Source organism: Falco biarmicus, chromosome 1 (genome assembly GCF_023638135.1).
Source record: "Falco biarmicus isolate bFalBia1 chromosome 1, bFalBia1.pri, whole genome shotgun sequence".
Classification (NCBI taxonomy): Eukaryota; Metazoa; Chordata; class Aves; order Falconiformes; family Falconidae; genus Falco; species Falco biarmicus.
Window position 1 is genome coordinate 17,708,451 of NC_079288.1, and position 10,513 is coordinate 17,718,963.

The 10,513-nt window shown below is 48.9% G+C and overlaps 1 protein-coding gene across 5 annotated transcripts in view; it reads right to left on the minus strand.

The window, feature by feature from the left end:
* The window catches only part of YPEL2 (yippee like 2), a 39,604-nt gene extending 32,958 nt beyond the window's left edge, over positions 1–6,646 (minus strand). For all 5 annotated transcript variants that reach the window (XR_008821138.1, XR_008821132.1, XR_008821120.1 and 2 more), the window contains exons 1-2: positions 6,554–6,646; positions 5,511–5,582 (exon numbers count right to left, since the gene is read on the minus strand). The gene's annotated coding sequence lies outside the window, so the exon portion shown is untranslated. The remainder of the gene's footprint in view (positions 1–5,510; positions 5,583–6,553) is intronic.
* Positions 6,647–10,513: the final 3,867 nt, after the last annotated feature.

Here is a 10,513-nt window from a genome sequence, read left to right on the forward strand (position 1 = left end):
GGCGTTATTATACTGCTGAACAGCTATCAATACTAAACCTGTCAAAACTGTCACTGCACATTATATTAATCACATTTTAAAGGTTGGGTTTTTTGGGGGGGTTGTTTTCTTTTTTTAAAAACCAGCAATATGTCAGTCCATGGTCTATCACAACTCTTCATGTTGAAAATACACTCAGCACCCCTACAACAAACTTAGTCTCTCTGATGGAGAGGCTTTCTATGAAGACAACATGGAAGGTACATAAAAATGAGTTGAACCTTAAAAGGAACAAACAGCAAATCTTCAAAACTCATTTTGGTTTGGAATTGTTTTGAAGTCTCTCTAGCTTTGTCACTGTACACACTATTAATCCATAACTTATTAAAACCAAAGTAATTATTGTTTCAAATTTTTCTTCACATAGTTGATTTGCCTTCTATCAATTTGGAGATTTAAAATTTTAATTTAGAGATTTTTACATTTTAAAGTTTCACTTTTTTTTTTTTTTAAATAACATCCACGCCAGTGCATTTCCAGGTTCTCAAGTGCAACCGTGTGGTGAGAAGCAAGGCCAGAGGACCCCTGCGTTCAAAGCAAAAGCTTTCTTGTACTGAACTGCAGCGCACACCTGACTGGGGAGCGAAGGAACAGGTTAAAATAACCTGGTGAATGAAGACAGTGCAGAGATGCTTCTTTCCTGGCAGCAGATTACAGAGACCAGATGACCACGGGAACTTTCTGACTTTATTTACAGATCTAAAGCTGGACTCAGCCCGTTCAGCGTCAGAACTGCTAACTCATCTCTACCCACAATTCAGAACAAAGTACGCTGTTCAAAACAATCCACTCAGACATGCCACAGACACCACTGGCGAGTGGCAAAGGGAAATCATCCTGGAAATTTTAATCAAATTCTTCCCTTCACAATTTCATCTCAAAAGGCACAGGACAGCCAGGACAGATATCGTTTCACAGGGCTGCCTTCAAAATTTGTTACCTTTTCTGGGCCTGTCTCTGAAACCACATGAACGTGGACTGCAAGATTCAGCCTCTACCGAGGAATGACTGACACCTCTGGCTGAATTCTCTTCCCACTCTCTGACGAGTTGCCTGGCAGCAATATCTTTGCAATGCAGAAGAGCCTGCACAGCTGATAACAAGCAGCATGGCAAGTGTTATAGCTGCAAGCTGTCCACCTTTGCTTTGCAGGTACACCCCACCACAGCTGAATTCAATAACCAGTTACAACAGAGGCCGATGCGCATCACCAAATGCAGGAGGAAACATTCATGCAGAAAAGCATCGTGGCTGGCCAAGACACACGTGAAACAAGCCAGCGCTTACTTTTGTTCCTACCAGCAAGTCCCACTTGTGCCACAAATAAACAAAAACAGCAAGGCTGAACTAATTTAAAACACAAATTACTCCATTTCCTCCCTTAACATTTTGCAGAAACTCATGCCAGCATCCCCCACAACGGGGTAACGCTCCTTCCTTTGAAGTGGCCAAGCAGGTATGATGCACTCGACTGAGACCACAGCAATGGCTCAAACGAACTGTAAGATGAAGCTCTTCAATTCACACCCATCCTTCTGCTCAAGCAAGCTACACATTCAATGTGACCACAGATCAAGGACATCATCCTTTGCCAGTATTACACATATACAGTGTTCTACAACATGAAAGCCGACCCTCACCTTGCTATTCCAGTACCAACCTGAACAATAGACATCAAGGAAAAGTTCTTCCCATCCAAATGGCCAATTTTACTGACAAAATGGAAACACTCTACCTTCTCAACTTCTCTTCCTCATTTTTTTTAATTGTAGAACAGTTCAGCTATCCAAATCATCTCATGTCATTACATTTGTTTTGGTGTGCTCCTTACATTCCTCTATTATCTTCCTTCTTAGCAAATGTAGGTATGACGAGGATTCAATTAATCTGGTCTGCTAGATGGATCATCTGTTTCCCTGATAAAGGCTGGGTACTGACAGGGAACACTGTGAGAACATTTATCTATCACCAAGTATCCTTCCAATATCCTCTGAAGTCATTTGTAGTTGAAAGAAGGATTTGCCACAGCTGCCTGTCATGACTTGCTACATGCAAGCTCCCCTTGTCAAATCCTGTAAGTTTTCATCTGCGCACGCAACCCATCTGCTCAGAGGGCTCTTCCCAGGAGCATCTTTTAACTAGCCTCGCACTGCCCAGAAGCACAGCTGTCACAGGAGAGACAGCGACTTCATTTTCTACTCTGGTACATCTGTCTCTCTTCTGAGTAAAGCTACGGATAAGATGCGGAATTCTGACCCATCTCTGCCAGTAACACTTTTTATGCAACAGCTACCATATTAACGAGGTACGTACCTTCCGTGGCAGTTCAGTCAGCATCCCTCTAGCTTTCACTCAGCAACCCACACCTCAAAGGCACAAAGTCAGATGAAAATTTATAGCTTGAATCTTCACATGACAGATACTTTATAGCTAAATCTACTTTAAGATGGTCAAGTCAGCTGTTACCTTGCCAGTTCCTGTCACTAGTTCCTCCTGGATATCCTCGCTACCCTGCATGTTACTGCCAAGGTATGTGAACTGACTCATCTCTTACAGTTCTGTGCCTACTGACACGTGCTTGCACTGGGAGTACCTGGGATTCTCGTTAAGATTTCCCCCATACACAGTTAATTAGTAACTCCATCTTTTTTTGTGATGCTGGACAATCTGTTTTTAATAACATGTTGCTTGAGCCATCCTTTAGCAATATTTCATCAGTGAAACTTCAATCTTCCAGAGTTCTGTGGCAGAGCTGTGCAATGCCTGGGTCATACCATGCTACATTTTTGTCCTCATAGTGAAGCCACTGCCAATATGAAACAGGAGAAGTGAGACCGCAGCTTTTGACACCGCTCTGCCTTCCCTCTCTGTGGATCAAAAAGTTCTCTGAAGGGCAAATTCAAAACATCCTCAGCTTTTGAAACTTTTAATAGCCTTTGCCTGACCTTGGGAGTTTAGCTCTATACAAGTCACAATGGCAGTAAAAAAAAAAAAAACCAAACGCAAATAGCTACTTATTTTTGTGAGTCAGCAAAACATCACACCTTTTAACACGCTACACCAACACTGGAAGAGGTGTGAAAGAAACTATTCCTAACTGGATGTGTAAGCCTGCGCAAAGAGACCGGAAAGCAGCTCTTACGGGTTGCGCTCCCTTAACTTCCAATGACTCACATTGCCTGGCACTATCATTTGTTAAAGCAAGAGTGAAGCAGGGATAATAGCTATTTACTAAAAACAGAGGAGTGTGATTAGCTTTAATTAGCATTGTCAAGTGACTTGAGATTGTCAGGTACAAGATGTGGGAGAACTAAGTCTCATTAATTATGTTATTTCCTGCAGCCTTAAGTGGCTTGGCCAGTCTAGTGACGCTTCCGGAGACGAAGCTGCTCCCGATGTCCAACACATCCCGCATCAGCGGCTGAAAACACTCTCAGACAGGCCAAGCGGACGTGGCTACAGAGCAGAGTTACAAAGCCAGAACACAAGAACAATCAGCTTATGTACTGCAAGAGAACTACCTGCCCTGACAAACGAGGAACAAAAAGGCAAATAAGACATGGAAGAGAACAGACTCAGAGAGAACCGACTGCCAAGCTTCACGGAGGATGAAGAGCAGGGACCAATGCAGGCAACAGGGAGCATACCTGAGGCCCAGGACTCAGCACTCCTGAGCAGCAGCCCACCTGGAAAACTGTATTTACTTCCCCCCAAAGAAGACACACTATAAAGTGTCTTTGTTTTGCAGAAAAAGAGAGATCCAGATCCTCAATCGGCATCACACCATCAACAGACAAGCTGATTTACCAGCTAAAAATACATTCTAAAGGACTGGAAAATCCTTGAGTCAGAACAGTCCATTCTCTTCTATGGACTTGCCTTGGCTTCTGGAAGGAAAAGGAAACCTATCCTTAGCCTTTAGTTACTGCAATGAGATCCAGAAGACAAGATCTCCAATTTAACAAGCACCGAAAAGACGGAACATCCTGAAGGACCAACTTACAGGTCTCTGCCAAGGAGGGGAAAAAAAAGGAAGCAGTGTATTTTGTTATGGATTCAAAGCAATACATACACTCTGCCGCATCATTCTGCCTCAAACATAACTGATCAGCTTCAGAGCAGCTAAGAGAACCGAACTCTCAGTTTCTCCATTCCAGACTCCACTTTGTGATCCCTCCTGAAGCCCACTGCTCTAGCACTTCACAGCTGACCTCTAAAGAAGGCTCTGCTTAAGTTCAGGCAAACAAAGGTTTGCCAGTTAATGAACAAAGCCCAATGAAAGCTTTACTGGCATTTCAAGAGGCTTCCACACACATGGTCAAAGGCAAGGCCATGATGCAAGAACAATAAATAAATGGTTTTTACTCCTCTGCAATCCTTGCAATGCTTGTGTAGTACCACACTAGATCAAGGAGCTCCCACTTTCTAAACTGCTAGCCAGGACCTACACCAGAGTGACCAGTTCCTTAATTAAATTCTCTCTCAGCAACAGGTATTCAACCCATGAGTCAAGGATCCTTTGAGGGAATGTGGATTTACAGGTAGTGATGCTGTCTTCCTCAACACAGCCCCGACTCAACCACCCACACCAAACAGCAAAGAAAGGAAATCACTTATTCAAAATCTGTGGATCCAGAGGACAAAAGAGAGCTCAATGACCAATACAGTTTTACCAGTTATCCTGATGCTGGCACCACGAAAGAGACACCTGCAAAAAAGCTAAAAAAAAAAAAAAAAAAAAAAAAAAGCAGCACTTGACACCATCATCATACGAAAGCAATCTCTCTGACCTCCCTAAAGCATTTCCAACTCTAGCTTCCAAGCACAAGGCTCACTTTTAAATGGTCTGTCAGCATAAAATGAAAATTAGGAATACAGTGAGAAAAGGAGAACATCTTAGTTCTCTATTCAAGCAGTGCCCGTTACACAGCAAACAATGTTTACAAGAAATGAGACGTAGGGATCCCAACATGATGAGATCTTAAACAAAGTCAATGGGAGTGCTCTGCAAGAACGAAGTCACAAAATACATCCTCTCCAGGCAGAATCCTCTCATGGATTATAAGCAGCGCTCTTAGTATCTGCTTGTTTACAACTGCCTAACTCAGCAAAGGCCTCTCTGTGCTACCCAGCACAAGCTTTAAGTAACTGTAAACACATTAGCAGAATATCCTTATCTGGAGCACGTAGTAGGCCCTGAGGAAGGTAATGTCAGGAAGGCAGGTGTACCGTCCCACCCTTGGCTTAACTGCCGTCTGCAAGCTAAGAACACAAGTTTGACAGGCCTTCCTCTTTCTGTATTTTAAGACAGAGGCTACAAAAAAGTGGGGACAGATTCACTCCACCACATTTTGGGAGAAGGGGGCGAGGATTCAACTTCTTTTCCTACACCACCGAAAGCACATTTTCAACTGGCACATTCCAAATTCCTCCGGCTTCAAAAACCAGCATTAAAACCTGAAGCTACAGACCCATAGCTCGCTCCGTGGCTACTTCTGTCATCTCAAACTTCTCTGGCTTTTCTGGATCAAACCCGTGAGTTTCTGTGGAGAAGCATAAGACAAGGGACCCTTGACATTTCGCTCTCTGCCCTGGAACCTTGGCACAGCGCTCCGCCTAAGAGGAAGCTGCTACACACTTAACCAGAGGCCCGAGTAACAACACAGACCCACAGAGCCAACCCTGCTCCCTGCGGGGCACCGGTTTCAATGCAGCACACGCAGCAGCCGCCTGCCCTCAGCGCTAGATGCTCTCTCCAGGCGGACCCAGGTGCCCTGCAGCTCTGCCACACCAGGCACCGTGTCACTCCTGCAGCAGCGAGCCCGGCCTGCCGGTGGGAAAGGCCCGGTCCGCCGGGCCTCGGTGCCAGCACACGGGGCGGGGCGCTGCCCCCCGGCCGTGCGGGCTGCGGGTCAGGAGGTGCCCGCAGCACCCGGGAATGCTGCCCTCCCCTAGGGCCGCAAGCCTCACAGCTCCGTGCCAGGCACGGCCCTCACCGCGCTTCCCGGCTGGCGTGAGGGATTTACCGGCTGCAGGAGCCGGCCGGTGGGGAAGGACCGTCCCCCGCCCCTCCTCCGGCGGTCGCCGGGCACGGCCGGCCCCTGCCCCGCTCCCGCGGGTCCCGCCTGTTGCTCTCCCCCGCTGGACGCGCCCGGCGAACCCCCGCGCCCGGGGCACCCTCCCGGACTCGGACCTGTTGCCCTCCCCGCCTCCAGCCCCTCGCCCGGCCCCGCAGACAAAGGCCGCCGCTCGCCGAGCCCGACTCGCGGCTGCCGGCCCCCGGCCCCCCCGCCAGGCAGCACGGCTCCCCTGAGGAGAGCCCGCCGCACCGCGGGGCCGCCCGCCCGAGGGAGCACCCCCCGCCCCCGCCGTTCTACCGCGGCCGTGGCGGGGGGGGGGGGGGGGGGAAACGTGACGGGGCCACGGCTGTGGCGCAGCTCCGAGCGGCAGCCCGGCCCCGGCCCCCCGCCCCGGGCCGCCCCGCCGCCCGGCCCTCGCCCCCCGCCGCACTCACTCGCCGCGGCGCGGCCGCCTCGAGCGCGTCCCCAAGCGCAGACGGAGCGCGGCGGCTGACGCGCACCAGGCAGCCCCGCAGCGCCCTCCCCCTCCCGCCGGCTCCCTCCCCTTATAGCCGGTCCGCGAGCCTGCTGGCCCTGAGCGGCACCGCCGCGGGCCAATCGCCGCCCGCTGGCACATAGCAACACCCCGCCAGTTGGCTGCGACCAGCCGCAGCCCATTTTTTTAAAACCAGTCAGAAGGCGAGGACAGCGGAGCGCTCCCGCCCCCGCCCCCTCCCTCCCCGGGCGCGCACACACACACAGGCGCACGCAGCGGCCCCCCGCCCTCCCCGCGGCCGGCCTCGCGCAGGCAGCAGCTGGGAGGCGGCAGCCAATGGGAGCGGCCCTGGCGCTGCCGGCGTGGAGCGCGCGGGGGGAACAACAAACAGCTGCGCTTCCTCTTAAAGGCGCCGCTCCCGCGGGTGGAGAGGGAGAGACGGGGCGGGGGGGGGGAAGGACCCGCTGTGGCACCGGGGTCCCCCCACGGGGAAGGCCCCAGTGCCGGTGGCGAGCGGCAGCAGGCGGTGGGTGGGTTGTACCCGCGCGACAAAGCGGTACCCGCCTGCGCGGAGGATGCGCGGGGCACTGCACCAAGGCTGCCGCAGCACGCATGGGGGACACCGCAGCCCGGGACCACCCCGGCACCGCTTTAGTTCAGTGACCCGTTGTGGTCCCTCCAGCCTCTAGTCCCCTAAACCGCCCCAGTTTGTCCCTGTAATTGTCATAAAGGCTTTAATTACAGTGGTGCGGGGCGGAAGGAAGCCCTTGGCAGGGCCCGGGGGCGGTAGGGAAGGGGGGCAACCGCAGGCCCTTTCGCCTGTTATTTCTGTCTGCACCTGCCGCCCCCGGCTGGAGCCCCCAGCTGCTACAGAGCCCCCAGCCCCACCACCCTGCTGCCCCCGCAGTGGGCCAGGGCGCTTCCACCACCGTTAGCTCCACTGCCAGGACATGCCACGGCACCTCCATCAGCACGAGGACTAACTGCAAATGAAGCTAATGTCATATTTCTCCTGGAAATCTCCATTAGCTTCATCCCACTGCTTACCATCACTTTTATTTATTTTTTTCTCAGTGGCGATCCTGGCCATCTCCTACCCAACCTTACTGCAAACCCCAAGGTGTGCACGTCCATACGTGCACACAACACGCACACGGCAGGGCACAGGCACACAGCTAAGCCAGAAAAAAGTGCAATTAAATGCAGCCACCTCACCACACTGTAATTAAGACACAAAACGGCACGCACCTCTGTATGAGCTCCTCTGATGGCTCCTCACCGCAGGTTTTGTAGCTCCAGCAAACGATGGCGCAGGCATGGCACACTGCTCTGCCAGCGCTGGTACCGTCCTTCCGCACTGTACCAAATGCAGTTTTAATAATGTGTTCTACATGCCCTTTCCTCACATCAAAGGATAAATGTTACGTATCTTATTGGATAAAATCTAGTTGCTTTATGAGTTTATTCTTGTTCTAACACTCTACCACATTAGCAAGTTCTTAAAGAGTATTTTCAGCATTTCTCTAGTAATTGGTAATTACTGATAACTGCAAAGGCAATGTTCTGTTCCGTGTTTTAAATGTATGGTCTCTAATACACAGTAAGTAAGGGGCGATATGAGGTAGTATTTCTCTTAGTTATTAGATATTCCACTAGTTATTAGTCTTTTTTGTTTTATTACATGTGGGTAGAAAACCAACCTTCTACTTCACGATATGAAGTAGTTTTCTTCCACACAAGCAAAAGACACCCTGATCACTTTACTAAAAGTGATGCCAGCTAACTAAGGGATTCTATAGATCAGATTTTAAAATACAAAATTACTTTCCCCCCCCATAAGCTAATGGTACTACCAAATACAATTTAAATACACTCTTAACGAAGATTCAAGCACCATGGTAGTTACTAGCCACTAAATACCAAAGGAAATTGCCGTGTTACCTTTAGACGGCTACAAGAGCAGCAGGAGCCTACTTTAAGGGCTTACTTCAAGCTTCTTCTTTTCTTAGATAACCTCCTTCCTCTCCAAGCCCAGCAGCAAGAGCTAACACATCAGGTTTTTAGACCATTTCACCGGTGCTAAATGAAGCTGTATTTAACAGATCTAGACAAGGCTGCCTGCAGGAAGTGGTGAAAAAGTCTGCTTGAACTTTAAATCACCGCGACTTCTGAAAAGTAAACACAAGTACTCAGAGTTGAAACCATCAGCAAAATAAATTTACACATCATCAAGAGGCTGCCACATAACAGTGAATACTCACCCACCCACTCCGCCAAAAGTGAGTTGCGCAGCAGAATTTTCAGTTTGCTAATAAAAATACATTATTTGCAAGAACACCCAGATTCTTTACAGATATACAAAGCTCTCTGTTGTAATAAGCTTGATTTAGGATGGTGGTTAATTGGAATTACCTTGATGTAAGTTCAGCACGACCATGGAAATCTAAGGGTTCACACAGCTTTGAACATAGAAAAGACAGACCATAAAAAGGGCGAAATTTCTTCTTTAAACTATGTGCTAATCCCTGTGACTTATGAAAACTGGAAGCTTTTTAGGGGTAACAGTGCTTCACTATCAGCATTTCACTCTAGAAAAATAAAATGCTAGTTAGGTCCTAGTTACTGTCTTATTGAAGCTTCAAGTCACATTTTCACATTTGATTCTGCATCACTGTTTGGTTGCAAACTTCACGAGCACAGCTTAATCAGCATCATTGAATACTTACACTGGGCTAAGCTTTTGGGAAATTTATTCATTTTAAAAAAAATCTGAATATGGGATCTAAACTGACAACTTAGCTTTCCAGTGAACAGCTAATGAGGATTTTTAATTTCTCTGTTCGCAGACATCCATTTTTTGGAGCCTGAACAGCACAGCTAGTGTTTCCCTGCTCAGTGGCTGACATCAGTTTCAACTTTTATTATCATTTAGACTAGAAAAGCCTAACTGATAGAAAACATCACTGACTGGGGCTAACTTTTGCCACGGCAATATTGAGAGGGGGGGAAAGTATCACATCACTCATGGAATACTGCCTCAACATTTTTAGTGCTGCATTAGAATTGTTACTTAAAATCTAATAAAAGCCTGTTTCTCAGCACTGCCAAATTTTATGTGTAGCTGGTGTTACTGGCCTTGTAATCATGACTCCTTGCCTAATACTGCCTTTCTTCTTTGTTTGTAAAGTGGGGATACTTTGAACTTTTTTCAGACATCAGGAAACAACATCTTCAAGTACTTCAGATCAAACAAAAGTGCTTTCATCTATTAACAGCAGTAGGTTTTTCCCCCCCCACTTGCAACGTTTTTGGTCCAACAACAAAACAGCAGGTGGTCCCAGTGCTTCATCACATCCCCCAAAATCACCGAGAGATCTGTGATGCTGTGTAACCCTCACGATCTATTGTGCGCTGATCACCCCTCTTGCTTCCCACAGCAACACTCCGCAGCTTACAATGAGCAACCAGACCACCGTAAACCCACTGTCCAGCTCAATCAGCCCCAGAACCTGTGAGGGAATGAGCACCAGCTCCTGCAGTCCCCCACCCGCTGCAACCACTGGGCAGAGCTGGCTGGAGGACCGAGCCACCAGCAGGGCTGTGGCGCCCCCAAGTGGCGAGTGGGAGCAGGACAGGCAGGAACCCACCCGTCTGGGTTGGGGAAGGTTTTGTGGCTTTTGTTATTCTGCCCTCAGCCTGCTCCTCGCATTCCACGCAGCCAGGAAAACGAGCCGTTCTCCACGCACGCAGGACCATCGCAGGGACAAAGAGTCTCTGAGATTTGTACCAACACCAAGGATCTCGCTCAGCAATGTAGAAAGTATGCCCTGAAAATAAATGAGAATCGCTGCACCTCAAGCCTTCTTGCTTCGGAGGAACCAAGATCTGAATATTCTGTTTGAGCACCAAGCCTCTGTAC